This window comes from Schistocerca gregaria, chromosome 2 (assembly GCF_023897955.1).
Source record: "Schistocerca gregaria isolate iqSchGreg1 chromosome 2, iqSchGreg1.2, whole genome shotgun sequence".
In the NCBI taxonomy this organism is placed as follows: domain Eukaryota; kingdom Metazoa; phylum Arthropoda; class Insecta; order Orthoptera; family Acrididae; genus Schistocerca; species Schistocerca gregaria.
Window position 1 is genome coordinate 670,618,974 of NC_064921.1, and position 19,217 is coordinate 670,638,190.

The following is a 19,217-nucleotide window of genomic DNA, read 5'->3' on the forward strand; positions in this document are numbered from 1 at the left end:
CAAACCTAAAGGCAGTAAATTCAACTAAATACCTCGGAATTACAATTACGGACAAATTCAATTGGAAACAACACATAGAAAATGTTGTGAGAAAGGCGAACCCAAGGCTACGTTTTATTGGCAGAACACTTAGAAGATGCTATAGATCTACTGAAGACACTGCCTACACTACGCCTGTCCGTCTTCTTTTGGAGTACTGCTGCACGGTGTGGAATCATTATCAGATAGGATTAATGGAGTACATCGAGAAAGTTCAGAGAAGGGCAGCACGTTTTGTATTATCGAGAAGTAGGGGAGAGAGGGTCACATACATGATACAGGATTTTGGGGTTGACACCACTGAAACAAAGGCGTTACTCGCTGCGGCGGTATCTTCTCACAAAATTTCAATCACCAACTTTCTCCTCCGAATACGAAAATATGTTGTTGACTCCGAAGGAATAGGGAGAAATGATCATCAAAATAAAATAAGAGAAATCAGAGCTCGCACGGAAACATATAGGTTCAAATGGCTCAAATGGCTCTGAGCACTGTGGGACTTAACATCTATGGTCATCAGTCCCCTAGAACTTAGAACTACTTAAACCTAACTAACCTAAGGACGTCACACAACACCCAGCCATCACGAGGCAGAGAAAATCCCTGACCCCGCCGGAATCGAACCCGGGCGTGGGAAGCGAGAACGCTACCGCACGACCACGAGATGCAGGCAAACATATAGGTGTTCTTTTTTCCCGTGCTCTGTTCGAGAGTGGAATAACAGACAACTATTGTGAAGATGGTTCGATGAGCACTCTGCCAGACACTTAAGTATGGTTGTAGCCATGTGTGGCCTGCAGGTGTACATGTAGATGTTATTGTTCCGTTATTTGTAATGTTAGAGTTACGCATTGAACAATAATACTGAAATTGGTCGATACTAAGGAGAACAATCATGGCATCGTTGTAAACTGTGCTGTTGTTAGTGGCTTAACATTTACGACAATTAACACGTTTATTGACTAATTTCATATCATTTTTTCATATCTACTTAATTTCCAGAGAAGTGGCCGTTTCCAAAAATGGTATGTGTCGACCGCGATGAAAATTAGCCAAAGAACAAATAGCATTTCGTAGATAAAATATAAAGTTATAGGTATAGGAATGAAATTTTCACTCAAAAGTTGAATGTGTATGAAATGTAAGTATCGTTAACATGAGTGTGCATTTTTTATCACAGGTAGACTGTGTCTCGTCGACTGATATTCCTTTTATGAACTTATATAAATAGATTACAGCTGCTCTTCTCGCTTACCGAACGACACTTCGCTTGTCAGTGAAGAGCACCGACCTTCGTTGTTCTGTTGTGTGACGTGGACTGACACAAACTAGGCAAATCCACGTGGAGTGTGGAAACCAAAAGTGACGTTACGCCTATGGCTGAAAACGCCATAAGTAGCGAACATTAAAAGTACAAGAAACGTAGCCCAAATCAGTACCGACGAACCGAACTAGAAAATAACCTACCACACAACAAACAATCGTAGAGTTCCGAATTAAAGTTCACCTCCAGATAAACTAGGTAACAGTTATGTTCGAAATTCAGCGTAATGAAAACATCTATGGCACGATACGAACTGCCGATTCACCCGACGGAGGGGATATTAGCCCTGGCAATAACAAGGCAATTTTCGTAACGTTCATTACCAAGGAAGGATACTTTGTGCTTACACTCAAAAAAATTAAAAAAAGACAAATTTTGTTAATTGTTGTTGAATTATATTAACAATATACATCTTAAAGAGGGACTGATGTGTAAGTGGGGTCTAGAACTTGAAAATAACTTTAGGGTCCAGAACCTGAAAATAACTTTTAGCACACTCTTAGCAATCTCAACGCACTTTCAATGACTTGCACTTATGACAAACAAACAAACAAAAATTACAAATGCAAATTTCGTTCATTGTTGTTAGCTTTTACTCTTGACACTCTTCTTAAAGAGATATTGATGTGTAAGTACGGCCCTGAACCTAGACGTACTAAACACAACATTCATTGGGGAAAATGACATCTGCTATTGATAAATTTTTCGGTTGAGTTTAACTGAAAAATATAAAACATACACGGAATCTGGTAGAAGAATTCATTAAAAACAACAAACTTTTTTTTTAGAAATTTTAAAATGTGAAGCAACTGAGTAGATAGCAATATTTTCATAAAGTGGCCATAAAGTAACATCCCTCCCCCCCTCCCCCACTGATATTGCGAGGATTAAATTATGCAGTAACGGCCATCCCCACGTGACATGTTTGCCACCACCGCTGCAGAAAGCTGACTGGAGAAGGCAGAACTCAGCGCCGTATATTATTATATCACTGAGAATGAACATACGAGTGGCTGATTGCCTCGCACACGTGCCAACTTAGTGAAGGCTCTTGCTAACGGTACTCAATTTTGCAGCTCTTCAGATCGCTGCAGCAAAAGCGGAGCAGATTTGGGACGGACATTTCCCCCAGCGGTTAACAGTAAATACTGGTCTCGGACGCAAGCCATTGCTGCCGTCAATCAATGCCGTTGAGTATCCTGGGGTGAATTTTCTGTAAATGAGATCTGTTATTAACACTTGTTGCTACTGTTTATGAACGAAAAACGAACGAACATTAACCACCCACACCATCTTTCTGACTTACTCCCAATCCGCTGAACTCTTCTTCGCAAGGACGACGGCTTTAATCCACGTCCGACTATCCTGGTTTAGGTTTTCCATTATTTCCCCAAATCACTCCAGGCTAATGTCGGACGTGTTCGTTTGAAAGGGCAAGACCTATTTCCTCCCCATTATTGCAACAATGTGAGCGTGTGTCTCGTCTCTATGATTCCGTTGTCGACGGGGCGTTAAACCCTAATCTTCCTTCCTTCCTTCTCCCAGTCTACTGTGTAGCTCCATTTAATTTCGCCTCGTAAAATAATATACTTTCACACACACACACACACACACACATACACACACACACACACACACACACACACACACACAAACACAAACACAAACACACACACACGCACACACACACACACACACACACACACACACACACACACACACACACACACACCACACTTAGGATTTTTTTAGCCTAAATCCTGATTCCTTTCCCAATTCTTGTGCTATTCGTGTCTGGGTCTCTGTCGGTTTCACAGCGCGAACAGCTGCCGTTTGTTTTCCCCTCAAACATGCAGCTGCCTGCTGTCTGTAGATTATGCAAAAGGGCTTCAACGCTGCTGGATTGCACGTGCCACTAAGGTGACAATATTGGCTAATTCCATGTGGTTTATGATTTTATGGTTTTCCCAAGTAATTGTTGTTTTACCATAAACATATTTGTTTTGATTGCAATATGAAGATCTCAGAGAGCTCGTAATTTATCACGCTGGTAGTGAACTAGGCACATTTTGAACGTCTTGACAATTTGCTGTTTGCAATCCGCCCATGTTGGTTACATCTTATGATATGCTTTATGATTCTAATTACATTAGGAGCTGCGTCTGTAAACTTTTTTTAAAAAAAGAATACCCCTTTATTGAACGTGATTTCCTTGCTCCTATCAGTTTCTTCCTTCTCTCTTTTTTTTTTTTTTTTTTTTTTTTTTTTTTTTTTTTTTAAGATCTGAAGGTGGTTGCTCTGCAAACGAAATAGGTTATCTAACTGTTTCCTTATATTCCGAACATGAAAAATAAATTTACTACGGGTTCGCGTGTCTCTTTAGCTGGCTGTTTCATGTCCTACAAACTGGCTTAGAAATTTTTACTTAATTTATGAAAACTGGCTTAGCATTCGATCGCAATTTTGTACACTATGCAACGACTTTTCGCGTACGAATAATAGTTATTTGTGTTTCGCTGGATGCTACTCTATTAAAATCTGTCAGAATTTATAAGACTAGTAACACAAATCCTATTTTGCTAGAATATTCTAAGAAGTTTATAATTTTACAACGCCGCTTTTATAATACCACGTTTCTGTTATCATTTCCGTTCGTTGCGTGCGAGCAAGAGATGTGCTCTGAGAAACATCCGTGCATAGAACCAAACGTGCTGTGGTAGTGTGACCGAAGGATTGGTGACGCAATCCACTTGATTGTCAGACGGTGCTGACCGGCTCGAGGAAGAGGAAGAGACCAGTGTTAAACGTCCCATCGACAACGAGATCATTAGAGACGGAGCACAAGCTAGGATTAGAGAAGGATGGAGAAAGAAAGTGCCCTTGCTCTTTCGAAGGAACCATCCAGGTACTTGCCTTAAGCGATTGAGGACAATCACGGAAAACCTAAATCAGGATCAGCGGACGCGGGTTTGAACCGCCGTACTCCCAAATGCGAGTCCAGGGTGCTAGCCAATGCGCTACCCCGCTCGGTGATTGTCTCGAAGCAACAGTAATGTTCCATCCAAGCTGTATCCTAGTAACGTTTCAGGCACCGTTGCTAACCATCATGCATCGCCATCGCAAGTCCAACGTGTTTCCGGAGATATATAGCACAGGTCATGCAGTTTCCGTAAATGACTAGGTAGTGGTTTGTGAGCCCGGAATTGACGCCCAATAGTGTTCCACAAGTGTTGCATTGGTTTCAGATTAGGCGAGTTTGTTGGACTAGACAGAGTGAGTTCATTATCATGCTCCTCGAACCACTTAGCAGGACTCCGGTCTTGTGACACGGGCAGTTATCACTCTAGAAGATACTATCGTTGCCGGAGAAGGAATCCAGGTGGTCTTCAATAACGTTCACGTAGCCCTCCGCTGTGATGATGATGATGTTTGGTGTTGTGGGGCGCTCAACTGCGCGGTCATCAACGCCTGTACAAAGTCCCAATTTTTACACAGTGTAAGTTATGTACACAGTCCATTCTACCCGCTACCACTAACGATGATGATGATAATGACGATGATGAAATAAAGAGAACAAAACAAACATACAGTCCCCGGGCAGGGAAAATCCCAAACCCGGAAGGGAATCGAACTCGGGTCCCATGATCCAGAGGCAGTAACGCTAGCCACTTTTTTAAATCTTATTTTATTCTATATTGTTCGTTGAGTTGGTTCGGGCGGACGTCCGATGGCACCCGTTTAGGTTCTTCGTTCATCCGTTCGCTCAGTTTTTTGTTACAGAGAGCAGCTAACCCTCTGACCGAACACGCTGAGCTACCGTGCCGGCGTCACAAGACCACGAACTGTCCTGGTACCTTAGATTACTACTGCAGGTCCCATGTAAGCGCAGGTGAATATCCCTCATACCACAACACCGCCCCCGCCGGCCTGTGTCTGTGGCGCTGTGCGTGTTTCAAGAGGCCGTATGCTCGAATGATAACGTATCCAGACACAACAATCGACGAAATGTAATAGGAAATATTATTCATTCGATCAGGTGACAGGTTCCGCTTATCCACGGTCGTATCTTGATGATTCTGTACTCGCTGCAGTATAAACTGATAATGTCATTGGATCAACGTGAGAACACGTAGATGTCGTCTGCTGCAGAGTCCCATTTCAACAGTTCGCGCTGAGCTGAGTGCTCCGAAACACTTGTACTTACACCAGCATCTGTCGCAAGATCTGGAACGGATTGCCACAAATCCCGCTTTTCAGAGTGAGCAAGCCTCGAACGTGCACGTTCTGCGATGAGGCGTTGAAGTCCAACACCCTATCGCCAATTGTGGTTTCACCCTCCTTCAAACGCTGTCCACAGATGCTCAAGGCAGTAGCACGTAAACAGTTGATCATCTTATCGCTTCCGAGATTCTTGTTCCCAGGCTCCAGGTCATTGCAACGTGCCCTTCGTCAAAGTCGCCTCTTTTGTCATTGGAATTAGCTAGTTGCGGTCCATATCATCGCTAGAATGATTCGCCATTCACCTCTGTTCCGTGTATACGCTTTCGGCGTTACCTGCCCGCCAAGCCACGAGGCGGCATTTCAGTGTCTTGATGCCCTGCGTGATAATCTTTTGTCACATAAACGTAAAACGTAAGACAATTTTATAACACAAAATTCAAGTGTACGTTCGAACAGTGAAGCAGTGCATCGGTGCTTAAATCCAGATAAACGTCCTGGAATATTAGGTATTGCAGTAGCCCCAGTAGGTCCTGTTCAGTCAGTTATCATTTGATAGTCGAACCAAGTTTCTTTTCTCCTCAGGGGAACTCTGTGTAACATCACAGCTGAAACACTGTCAGTTTTTCCAGAGCCTTCCTGCTTTTCTAAAAACTTTGCACTTTAAATGAATGTGCACCAATAAAGCTTTTTCGTATTGTGTACTGCTTCTACGAGGGTAATCCCAAAAGTAAGCTCTCATAATTTTTTTTTTATTTCTACAATGGCTTACATCAGTTTATAGCTTGAACATTCAGCTATTTTTCGACATAATCACCATTTCTGTCGATGCATTTTTGTAGTCTCTATGGCGGTTTTTGTATGCCCATGTCATACCAGCTCACCGCCATGCTGTTCAGAAAGTTATGAACCTAATCTTTCACCTCGTTGTTGGACCTGAATTGCTTTCCTGCCAAATGTTCTTTTAATCTAGGGAACAGGCGATAGTCACTGGGCGCCAGGTCAGGACTACAGGGTTGGTGGGTGAGTGTGTTCCACTGAAGCTGTTGCAGGAGAGCAATGGTTTGCCGAGCGATGTGTGGGCGAGCGTTGTCGTGGAGAATGTGTACGCCCTTGCTCAACATTCCTCTTCTCCGGTTCTGAATTGCCCGTTTGAGTTTTTTCACAGTCCCACAGTGGCTGTCAGCGTTAATTGTGGTTCCAGTAGGCATAAAGTCGCCCAACAATACCCCTTTCTGATCCCACAAAACGGTTGTCATGACTTTACCGCCAGACTGTGTTTGTTTGAATTTCCGCGGCTTTAGCGAAGAATGATGCCGCCACTGGCGTGATTGTTGCTTGGTCTCAGGTGTAAAGTGGTATGCCCAGGTTTCGTCACCCGTGACAATGTAGTCCAGGAAGTTATCCTGTTCGGCTGCAAGGCGGTGAAGAAATGCGCGGGAAGCATCAACTCGTTGCCTCGTGTGGCTCTCAGTGAGCACCCGTGGCACCCATCTTGTGCACACCTTCCGGTAGTTCAATGCTTCCCTTAAAATTCTGCGAGCAGTGCTTCGGGAAACGACAGGAGCCAACGTGCAGAGATCATCCAGGGTGATCCGCCGATCTTCACGCATGCTTTGCTCAGCATTCAACACTGTCTCCTCAGAAACTAACGGTCTCCCGCTCCTTTGTTCGTCGTGGATTTCGGTCCGACCAGCTGCAATCTCTCTACACCACTTACGAACATTTTTGACATCCATGCCCGGCGAACCATACACTTCCGTCAATTGGCGATGGATTTCAATCGGCGCAGTGCCCTTTGCGTTCAAAAACCGAATAACTGCAAGCAATTCGCACTTGGCGGTAACATCCAATCGGAGCTCCATTCTCAACGGCTGTCAAGCCACGACTGAGCGCCTCAGCGCGGCGTGCGCATGTTTACACACAGCGCGTGAAGCACTCTTCATAACAGTGTGACCAACTGCCACATAAACAGAGTTCTGTACTTATAAAAAAATAGGAGACCTTACTTTTGGGGCTACCCTCGTATATCTAGAGAGTTCTACACCTACATTTACATATATACATTCCAAGACAAAAAGACAGAGACTCACCACGAAGGAATTATCCGAATGGGGCGGAAATCGGAGGTTGTGACGTAAATGTAGAGACAAACAAATGATTGCACCTTAAAAAAATGTGTGATCTATTCCAACACAAGAGCTCCACAAATTGTGCAATTACGTTGGTCCACCTCTGGCCCTTATAGCAAGGACAAAGACAAACAGTACAAACTCTCGCCGTGTGCGGAAGGGAGTTATCTTGCATAGCTTGGATAGTTTGTTATTAAGAGCAACAAAACGAGGTGTATAATATCACCAACGAATCGCAGTGCTGTAAGGGGGCCACAGATGACAACCAAACGGGTCCTGCTAGAAAATGAAGTGGCGCTCCAGACCATCACTCACACATCGCGGATAACTGTCACTCTGGTATTCCACCGCTGTCCGGGGCGTCTCCTGGCACGTCTTCGCTATTCATCGGGGCTCAGTTCGAAGGGGGCTCATCCCTGAAGACAGACCTTACTCCAGCCAGTGGGATTCCATTGTCGTTGGTATACAGAGGTCAATGGTAACTGGGCAAGGAGTGACGTCAGCTGGGCTCCCTTTCTGGGAGACGCCTGTTAATGGCCCTTGTGGAGCGCCAGTTGGTCATCGGATCGTTGATAATAACGGATCCGGGGGTGTGAGTGTCCCTTTATCGATTGCTCGGTCTTCTCGTTCTGTCGTGTCTCTAGGTTGACTACACCCTTCTTGACGCTGTGTTCGCCAACATTGTCGAATAGTGGCATCGCGCTCGAGCGATTCACCTATTACTCCCAACGGATTCTTTTGACGGACCTACAGTCCTTTCTCAACTGCTGAGAACTGCGTAAGTGGTTCACGCGCCAGTCTGCGAGGCATAGTTACTGTCCAACTGAGAACGCGGAATGAAATTCGCAAGGCCTTTATGCCCTTGTATCGACATGAGCCATGTTTACTATCCTTGCCATCTGCGCTGCGAAATTGAGCTCCAGTGTCAGAAATTCATCCACCGGCATTTTATCTTTTGTATTTTTAGGCCTTTTTGCCTTAGAGTGAACACTGCAAGTCGAGTACAGTGAATGCCGGAACGAAAATGACTTTCTATGTATGCTTCTGAAATACATCCAGCAGATACACTACTGGCCATTAAAATTGCTACACCAAGAAGATATGCAGATGATAAACGGGTATTCATTGGACAAATATATTATGCTAGAACTGACATGTGATTACGTTTCCACGCAATTTGGGTGCATAGATCCTGAGAAATCAGTACCCACATCAACCACCTCTGGCCGTAATAACGGCCTTGATACGCCTAGGCATCGAGTCAAACAGAGCTTGGATGGCGTGTACAGGTACAATTGCCCATGCAGCTTCAACACGATACCACAGTTCATCAAGTAACTGGCGTATTGTGACGAGCCAGTTGCTCGGCCACCATTGAAAAGACGTTTTCAATTGGTGAGAGATCCGGAGAATGTGCAGGCCAGGGCAGCAGTCGAACATTTTCTGTATCCATAAAGGCCAGTACAGGACCTCCAACATGCGGTCGTGCATTATCCTGCTGAAATGTAGGGTAGAGCCACGGGTCATAACACATTTGAAACGTAACGTCCACTGTTCAAAGTGCCGTCAATGCGAACAAGACGTGACCGAGATGTGTAACCAATGGCACGCCTTACCATCACGCCGGGTGATACGCCAGTATGGCGATGACGAATATACGCTTCCAACGTGCGTTCACCGCGATGTTGCCAAACACGGATGCGGCCATCGTGATGCTGTAAAAATAACCTGGATTCATCCGAAAAAATGACGTTTTGCCATTCGTGCACCCAGGTTCGTCGTTGAGTACACCAACGCAGGCGCTCCTGTCTGTGATGCAGCGTCAAGGGTAACTGCAGCCATGGTCTCCGAGCTGACAGTCCATGCTGCTGCAAACGTCGTCGAACTGTTCGTGCAGATGGTTGGTGTCTCGCAAACGTCCCCATCTGTTGTCTCAGGGATCGAAACGTGGCTGCAAGCTCCATTAAAGCCATACAGATAAGATGCCTGTCATCTCGACTGCTAGTGATACGAGGCCTTTGGGATCCAGCACGGCGTTCCATATTACCCTCCCGAACCCACCGATTCCATATTGTACAAACAGTCATTGGATCTCAACCAACGCGAGCAGCAACGCCGCGATACGATAAACCGCAATCGCGATATGCTACAATCCGACGTTTATCAATGTCGGAAACGTGATGGCACGCATTTCTCCTCCTTGCACGAGGCATCACAACAACGTTTCACCAGGCAACGCCGGTCAACTGCTGTTTGTGTATGATAAATAGGTTGGAAACTTTCCTCATGTCAGCACGTTGTAAGTGTCGCCACCGGCACCAACCTTGTATGAATGCTCTGAAAAGCTAATCATTTGCATATCACAGCATCTTCTTCCTGTCGGTTAAATTTCGCGCTTGTAGCGCGTCATCTTCCTGGTGTAGCAATTGCAATGACCAGTAGTGTAATTGAGGATGTAGGTTGCTACTCTGAGATGAAGAGTTTGACACAGGAGAGGAATTCGTGGCGGGCCGCATCAAACCAGTCAGAAGACTGATAACCATAAACGCGCTTCAGTCTTATTCTCCCTCAGCGATATGTTTGATGTGGGCAGCAGCATTGTCTGTCTTCTTCGAATACGGGTTATCTAAATTTACCCCACAGGATTTCTCTAGAGCGACATCGCCTTTTTTGCAAGGGTTCCCATTTACATTCCCCCAAACGTTTCTGTTGCACTTTGTGTATGGACTGTAGCGACTTGTTACGATCCTAATACCGCATCTCTAAATCCGCTCGACCCCTGTCCTTAAAGGAGAATGCTCAGAACTCGAAAAGGTCTGAAAAGTAGGTAACTGCGGTAAGCTTTGATAAAAGGAACGAATAAATACGACAGAATACGAAAGAATATTTCATGTCTTTGACCTAGAATATTTTTATTAGCAAAAGCCTTAGCACTGCGTGTTTGGTGACCGGCAGTGAGACATTAACTACCTTCACCGCTAAAACGCTCTCACAGGCGACGAAAAAATTTGGCGTCGCTGTCTCCAGACGAGGCACTGTTGATGTGGAAGCATCCGTGGCGAGAAATTGGACAAGAAAGTGGGGGAAGGGGAGCGGGCAGGCGGGGTGAGTTGCGTGGGACGTAATTGCGGCTGGAGATGCTGCGTCCGTCCCCGCCATTCCTGCCGTGCAGTAAGCAGTGAGCACTTCTCGCCACAGCGGGAGACCAGCCTAGCTCTGTCAGCGCCCGACGGGAAGGCGAAAGAGTGCGAGAGGGGACGATGCTGCAGACGTCTGTACCCGCGTCTGTTCCTCTCAGGTCGGTTAGCCTGTAACGGTTATCCCGTTAGTGAACATACAAGTGGCACTAGACCTATATTATTCTTGAAGAATCAAGTTGGCCAGGATTGCTAGCAATTCTTTTTATTACTATGAACGGTTTCGACAGATCTACGCTGTATCAGATCACTTATAGAATAACACTCAATTAAAAATTCGATTCGATGCTACTCTACCCTGTGCAAGCCTCTTCATCTCTAAATAACTGCTGCTTCTGAATCTTCTTACTGTACTCATCTCTTGGTCTCGGTCTACGATTTTTTCCCCCTTCTCTCCCCCCCCCCCCCTTTTAGTCAAGTGGTGTCAGAAATTTCTTTTCTCCCCAATTCTTTTCACTGCCTCCTCATTATTTCCGCAATTTTCTTCTTTAGCTCCATATATCAAAAGCCTCTATTTTTCTCTTGTCTAAACTCTTTATCGTCCATGATTCACAGTGCCGTACATGGTTACACTCCAGACAAATACTTTCAGAAAAGACTTCCTAATACCTAAATCTATATTCGATATTAAAAAATTTCTCTTCTTCATAAACGCTTGTCTGTGTTTTAGCCTCTCTTCTTCGGCCGTCATCAGTTATTTTGGTGCCCAAATAGCAAAACTCATTTACTACTTTTAGTGTCTCGTTTCCCTCAGCATTAGCTTCTTTAATTCGATGCATTCCATTATCCTTGTTTTCCTTTGTTGATGTTCAAATTAGACCTTTGCTGTCTCTGACAGAATTACGATGTCATCTGGAAACCTCATTTTTTTAAAATTTCTTCTCCCTGAATTTTAATTCCTACTCCAAATTTTTCGTGGTTTCTGTTACTGCTTCCACGGTGTACAGAAGAATAACATAGGGGATAGGCTACAGCCCTGTCTCACTCCGTTCCCAGCCCCTTCTTCATTTTCATGCCCCTCGATTCTTATAACTGCCGTCTGGTTTCTGTTGACGTTTGGAACAGCCTTTCGCTCCTTGTATTTTATCTCTGCTACTTTCAGATTTTCAAAGAGATAATTTCAGGGAACAATCCGAAATTTTTCTCTGAATCTACAACTACCACGAATAAACGTAGGTTTTCCTTTCCTTAACTGATTTTCTAAGACAAGTCGTAGGGTCAGTAGTGCCTTGCGTGTTCTACATCTCTCCAGAATCCAAACTGATTTTCACCGAGGGTGACTTCTACCAGTTTTTCTATTCTGCTGTAAGGAATTCGTGTTAGTATTTTGCAACCATGACTTACTAAATAGTTCATTAATACTGACATCTGTCAGCATCTGCTTACGTTGGAATTGGAACAATTACTTTCTTCGTGAAGTCTGAGGGTACTTCGCCTGTCTTATAAATCTTGCGCACCAGGTGGAGTCAGTTTTGTCATGGCTAGCCCTGCCAAGGCTATCAGTAGTTCTGACGGAATATCGTCTACTCCAGGGATCTTTTTCGACTTAGGACTTACAGCGCTCCGTTGAATTCTTCTCGCAGTAGCATATCCCCCATCTTATTTTCATCTACGTCCTCTTCCCTTTCTGTAATATTGCCTTCATGTTCAGTTCCGTTGTACAGACCTTCTGTACTCCATCCAGTTTTTTATTTTGTCTTCTTTGCTTAGTACCGGTTTTCCATCTGAGTTCCTGATATTAATACGGTCGCATTCCTCCAAAGGCCGCTTAAATTTTTTTTGTAGGCGGCATGTATCCTTCCCTTAGTGAAATACGCTCCTAAATTCTTACATTTGTCTTCTAGCTATCCCTTCTTAGCCATTTTGCACTTTCTATTTGTATTCCTCTTCCCTTCCTATATTTTCTTCTTTCGTCAGTTACATTCAATATGTCCTGTGATATCCAAGGATTTCCACTAGCCATCGTCTTTTTACATACTTGATCCTCTGCTGCCTTCACCGTTTCATCTCTCAAAGCTACCTATTATTCTTCTTCTGTGTTCCTTCCCCTGTTCTAGTCAATCGGTGCCTAATATTTCCTCTGAAACTCTCGACAACCTCTCGTTCTTTCAACTTATCCTGTTTCCAACCCCTTAATTTCCTATCTTTTTGCAGTTTCTTCCGTTTTAATCTACAGCTCATAACTAATAAATAGTGGTCAGAGTCCACATCTGCCCCTGGAAATACATAACAATTTAAAATCTGGTTCCGAAATCTCTGTATTGCTATTCCATAACCAGTCGGAAACCTTTCGGTCTCTTCCACGGATACAACCTTCTTTCATGGTTCTTAAACCAAGTGGTAGCGATGATTAAATTATGCTCTGTGCAAAATTCCCCCAGCCCATTTCCACCTACTATTGTTCCTTCTCTCACTATCAAATGCCATACCCCCATCACAATTAAACGTTCGCCTCCCTTCACTGTCTGAATAATTTCTTTTATCTCTTCATACATTCCTTCAATCTCTTCATCACCTGCGGAGCTAACTGGCATAAATAAACTTGCGCTGCTGTGGTCGGTGTAGGCTTAGTGTCTGTCTTGGCTACAGTAATGCGTTAACTGTGCTGTTCGTAGTAGCAACTGGCATTCATATTTTCTTATTCATATTAAACTTACTCCTGGATTACACCTATTTTGTTTTGTATTTATAGACATTTATTCATCTGGCCAGAAGTTCTTTCCTTCCTGCCACTGAACTTCACTAATTCCCTCTGCATCTAACTTCTACCTATCTATTTCCCTTTTAAATTTTCTAACCTATTTGCCCACTCTCCTCCCCGCAGAGCATCAGTTTTGTTCCTTCTGGTGACGATCTCCTTATATGTAGTTCCCGCCCGGAAATCCGAATGGAAAACTACTTCATACCCGGAATAGACCTGCATGCCCCACGGACAAATTATGGCTGTTTCCCCTTGCGTTCATAGAGTATAATTATATATTTTGTTTATATCTATATTTTCGGCTACTAATTGTTGTTGTATTACCAAGACAATTCGTATATCTTTGAGACTGTTCTTGAATGAGTAGAAATAAATTCTTTCATTTCTTGTTACTTCAGACGGCCATGTTGGTGTAATTAGTATTTCTATTGAGCTTCGCCGGCCGCGGTGGTCTCGCGGTTCTAGGCGTTCAGTTCGGAACCGCGGGACTGCTGCGGTCGCAGGTTCGAATCCTGCCTCGGGCATGGATGTGTGTGATGTCCTTAAGTTAGTTAGGTTTAAGTAGTTCTAAGTTCTAGGGGACTGATGACCTTAGAAGTTAAGTCCCATAGTGCTCAGAGCCATTTTTTTTTCTATTGAGCTTCTGGCCGACGATATATGTACTTGTGTCATCACACGTCCCACTTGCCTACATGCAGGGGCAAGTGCCTAGAACATAACAGTTGTTGTATTACCAAGACTATTCGTTTTGGCCAAGGAAAGGGTTTTGTGTCCGAAGCAGTGAGTGCTGTGATTTTGACGGTCCTCGGGCCTTTCATGTTTATTTCTGTCACCATTTTCTGACACGTGTCTCATATTTTGGGACTGCTTTGACAAGTGAAACGATGCTCCAGGGTGCCCACACTGTTGCAAGCTTCGCATTTGTCTGTTGATATTGGTTTTATTTGCGCCAGCCTTTGGTTTCTCCGGATTGTTCTGTTTACTGTTCGAGTCGCTTTGGCGTGTTTTCATATCACGCTTTCGTAGATGTTTCCCCGTATTTCTGACCAATTATATTCCGGAAACTTAATTTCAGTTTTGTTCCTCGTTCGCTTCCCATTCAGGGCTCTTTATATTTTCTTTGTAGTTGTGTGTCTGTGGCAAGGTACGATGATAATAGCATAGTTCTTGCTGAGGCATAGCTGCTTGACGTGTCGTGTTTATACAGGACGTGGCTGGTGTCTACCGGCGCTTCCTCCGACGCAGGCCTAAATCTCGCCAGAACGTTGCTTTGGCGCTTCACGAGTTTTTGTACTGCATGGCGGGTGTCCGTTTCAGCAGCAGCGCGGCACATTTGGTTCATTCGTCCACCAGGCCGAATACCCCTTCGGGTGCCGGCAGCGAGCACGTTGTTTGCACCCCTTAAAATGTTACCCTTTCGCCTTAAGAGATAGTGGACGGGGTCCTTAGCGCTCTGATATTTCCCCAGAGATACAGAGGATTTGCGTGAGGTACTAGGCTTTCGACAGGATCGTTCTGTTTCAGTGTACTCTGACGAGAACCCGTATAGTGTGTATCACTTCCAGTTGTAAGTGGCCATTTTGAGAGGACAGGGCTGCATCGAGTACTTTATGTCTCTCTACTGCCTCGTACCACTGATCAGCTGCATTTAGTTGTTCGTTGCCAATCGGCAGTAGTACTATTTTCGTTTTATTGATTTTTGTGCCCGACACGTCTTCAAAATAATGTACGATTTCGTATTTTGGCTGTGTCTTGTTGTTCTTAAATGAAAATATCATGTCATCTGCGTAGGCCACGCAGGCTACTGTTCGCGATTTTTCTCAGCAGTGGTTTCAGGACTACTTCAGAGAGCGCCATCGACAATCTCATTGATCTGTTTAGCTTTACGGGTTGGGTGATCCATCCATTTACAGCTATTTTTGACCTCACATTCTTTAATATCTTGTCGATGATTTCGCTATTTTTTCCCCTAAACCGAGCGTCGTGAGCGTGTCATCAGGTAACTGGGATCGATCCTGTCGAAAGCCTTGTGAAAGTCAACTGATGGCATGGCAGCTGGAATTCTGGTTGTGGCTCCTTGTACCCTGGCATCTCTGTGTGTGCAGGTGGCGTCACAAATGCTTGTGCCGGACACTGCGCACGCCTGCCACGTGCTTATCGCTTTCTTCATCGCGGTTTTCACGTTATTTGCGACACATTTTGATATCAGTTTGTAGTCAGCGTTGGGGAACGTGATCTGGCGGGAATACTTCAATGAGGCGGGCACCTTTGTTCTTTGGGACGAATGTTATTGTACCTTCCAGCAGTGGAGATGGAATTTCTCCCACACTCGAAGTCTCGTTGATCATTTCCATGATTTGTCCTCCTACGATAACGCAGCAGGCGAGGTAGAACTCGAGCAGGATGCCGTCAGCACCTGACGCACTCCCTCTGGCTCTGCTCTCGATTACGTCTTTTACTTCTTCTTCATCAAAGTTATCCGTCAGTAACGCCCTGTCTGCAACTGTTAGCATCCCTCTTGTTTGCTGCAGTATGTTTGCAACTGACGCATTTTTTGTTTCATTTCCTTGGAAGACAAAAGTATTTTTCTATGTGCCTTTTTATTTCTGCTTTTGTTTTGTGAGTTTTCCCGTCCCTGTCTCGCAGCTCATTTATAAGTTTGCTGTTGGCCCTTTCCCTCTCTACATCTACATCTACATGGATACTCTGCAAATCACATTTAAGTGGCTGGCAGAGGGTCCATCGAACCACCTTCACAATTCTCTATTATTCCAATCCCGTACAGCGCGCGGAAAGAATGGGCACCTATAGCTTTCCGTTCGAGCACTGATTTCCCTTATTTTATCTAGATGATCGTTCCTCCCTATGTAGGGCGGTGTCAACAAAATCTTTTCGCATTTGGAGGAGAAGGTTGGTGATTGGAATTTGGTGAGAAGATTTCGTCGCAACGAAAACCGCCTTTCTCTTAATGATGTTCGGCCCAAATCCTGTATCATTTCTGTGACACGCTCTCCCATATTTCGCGAAAATACAAAACGTGCTGCCCTTCTTTCAACTTTTTCGATGTACTCCGTCAGTCCTATCTGGTAAGGATACCACACCGCGCAGCAGTATTCTAAAAGAGGACGGACAAGCCTAGTGTAGGCAGTCTCCTTAGTAGACCTGTTACATTTTCTAACTGTCCTGCCAGTAAAAGGCAGTCTTTGGTTAGCCTTCCCCACAACATTTTCTGTGTGTTCCTTCCAATATAAGTTATTCATAATTGTAATACCTAGGTATTTTGTTGAATTTACGGCTTTTAGATTGACTGATTTATCGTGTAACCGAAGTTTAACGAGTTCCTTTTAGCACTCATGTGGATGACCTCACACTTTTCGTTATTTAGGGTCAACTGCCACTTTTCGCACCATTCAGATATATTTTCTAAATCGAAGGCGGCTGCTCAGATTGTCTCCAAAATCGTCAAAATAGATAAGGAACAGCAAAAGGCCTATAATACTACTTTGGGGAACGCCAGAAATCAGTTCTGTTTTACTCGATGACTTTCCGTCAATTACTACGAACTGTGACCTCTCTGACAGGAAATCACAAATCCAGTCACATAAATGAGACGATATTCCATAAGCACGTAATTTCACTACGAGCCGCTCGTGTGGTACAGTGTCAAAAGCTTTCCGGAAATCCAGAAATATGCAATCAATCTGAGATCCCTTGTCAATAGCACTCATCACTTCATGTGAATAAAGAGCTAATTGTGTTTCGCCGGCCGCGGTGGCCATGCGGTTCTAGGCGCTGTAGTCCGGAACCGGGCGACTGCTACGGTCGCAGTTTCGAATCCTGCCTCGGGCATGGATGTGTGTGATGTCCTTAGGTTAGTTAGGTTTAAGTAGTTCTAAGTTCTATGGGACTGATGACCTCAGATGTTAAGTCCCATAGTGCTCAGAGCCATTTTTTAAATTGTGTTTCACAGGAACGATATTTTCTACACCCATGTTGACTGTGTGTCAATAGATCGTTTTCCTCGAGGTAATTCATAATGTTCGAGCACAACATACGTTCTAAAACCCTACTGCATATCGATGTTAACGATATGGGCCTGTAATTTAGTGGATTACTCTACAAGCTTTCTTGCATATTGGTGTGACCTGTGGAACTTTCCATTCTTTGGGTACGGATCTCTGTTGAGATGGTGCAACGTGACGGCCTCCTCTTCCACTTCGCCGTATGTTCTGTTCCTAGAGATCGCAACTTTCATTTACTGGGGCTTCATCTACAGAATTTCAGCTTTAATTTCTCGCCCTCGATGCAGGAGTTGTTGGTGGACTGGCGGTTCATTTGCGCATCTTTCAGAGTTGGTAGAATTCTACTGTGATTCTCCTTCAAAAAGCTTTCTCTGCACTGTAATGAATTAGCAGACTTGGCATCATCTCTTTCACTCGCGTGACCCACCACTCATATGCAGTGCTGTACTGGACCCGCTGTACCAAGCATGCTTGCCACGAGGCTCCTACTTCGTCGCGTAACTTTGCGTCTGGCAGGTGTTCCAGCTGCCTTTCCTTCCACGATCTTTTTTCCCTGGAGGAGTGTGCTACATTCGCAGCTGCAGTGGTCTGAGAATATGACAGAGACTCGAACCCGGATGCTCCGCTTCTCTGGAACGGCTGCCTTAATCGGCCTCGGACATCCCAATACGATTTCCGCCAGACCCAAATTCTCAACTTCCTACTCGCCGCATCACAACGACCGCCGCCCGTTTATGCCCTCCGCGCAGATTTCTGATTCCAGTAAGAGTTCGGACGTTGGGTTCAGAACAAGCCCCATAGCCAGCCTCTATGCAGAGGCTGGCGAACCGCCACTTCACGTCAGACGACGGCTTCTTACGGTGAGGCAGGCGAATAAAACACTGTCCACACTATACACACCGACCTACCATACCGCTGCTCAGCCTCCACTGGGAAGGCTTTCTCGTAACCGGCAACAGGCAACGAGGCGCTGCAGGATTCGTGCAGAAGATTGCCTTCTAGAGATGGGTGTACTCGGTCTTCGTGTTTTACATCGTGGTGGTAGCAGATTTCCACCTTGGCTTGTCCGGAGGTTCAAATGGCTCTGAGCACTATGGGACTCAACATCTGTGGTCATAAGTCCCCTAGAACTTAGAACTACTTAAACCTAACTAACCTAAGGACATCACACACATCCATGCCGGAGGCAGGATTCGAACCTGCGACCGCAGCGGTCCCGCGGTTCCCGACTGAGCGCCTAGAACCGCTAGACCACCGCGGCCGGCTTGTCCGGAGGCCCAGACGAATTTTAAGAAATATCGTACGTCAGATATTACATTCCAGTCTCTGTTTTCCAACATTTTAAATATGCATCACGGTTTCACAATAGTGTACACTGATACTTCCAATCAAAGGAATTCCCTTGGCTGCTCTATCCTGTTCCCAAACCATGTCCCCAGGATCCTGAAGGCACTGGAGCAGATGGGCCTTATTCGAGGCAAATAGTTTCTCATTTTCTCCGGTTCCCTTAGTGCCTTACAGTCGTTACAGAGCCTGTACGCAGCTGAGGAGCTGGTCCGGCTGATATGACAAACTGCACTTGCT

At 44.9% G+C, this 19,217-nt stretch overlaps 1 protein-coding gene across 3 annotated transcripts in view; it reads left to right on the forward strand.

The window, feature by feature from the left end:
• The window catches only part of LOC126334715 (multiple inositol polyphosphate phosphatase 1), a 289,351-nt gene that overhangs the window by 125,879 nt on the left and 144,255 nt on the right, over nt 1-19,217 (forward strand). The window contains exon 1 of one of the 3 annotated variants that reach the window (XM_049997229.1): nt 10,871-11,011. The exons of the other annotated variants lie outside the window; for them this stretch is intronic. The gene's annotated coding sequence lies outside the window, so the exon portion shown is untranslated. Of the gene's footprint in view, nt 1-10,870; nt 11,012-19,217 lie in introns of those variants that run through there. 3 annotated transcript variants of the gene reach the window in all.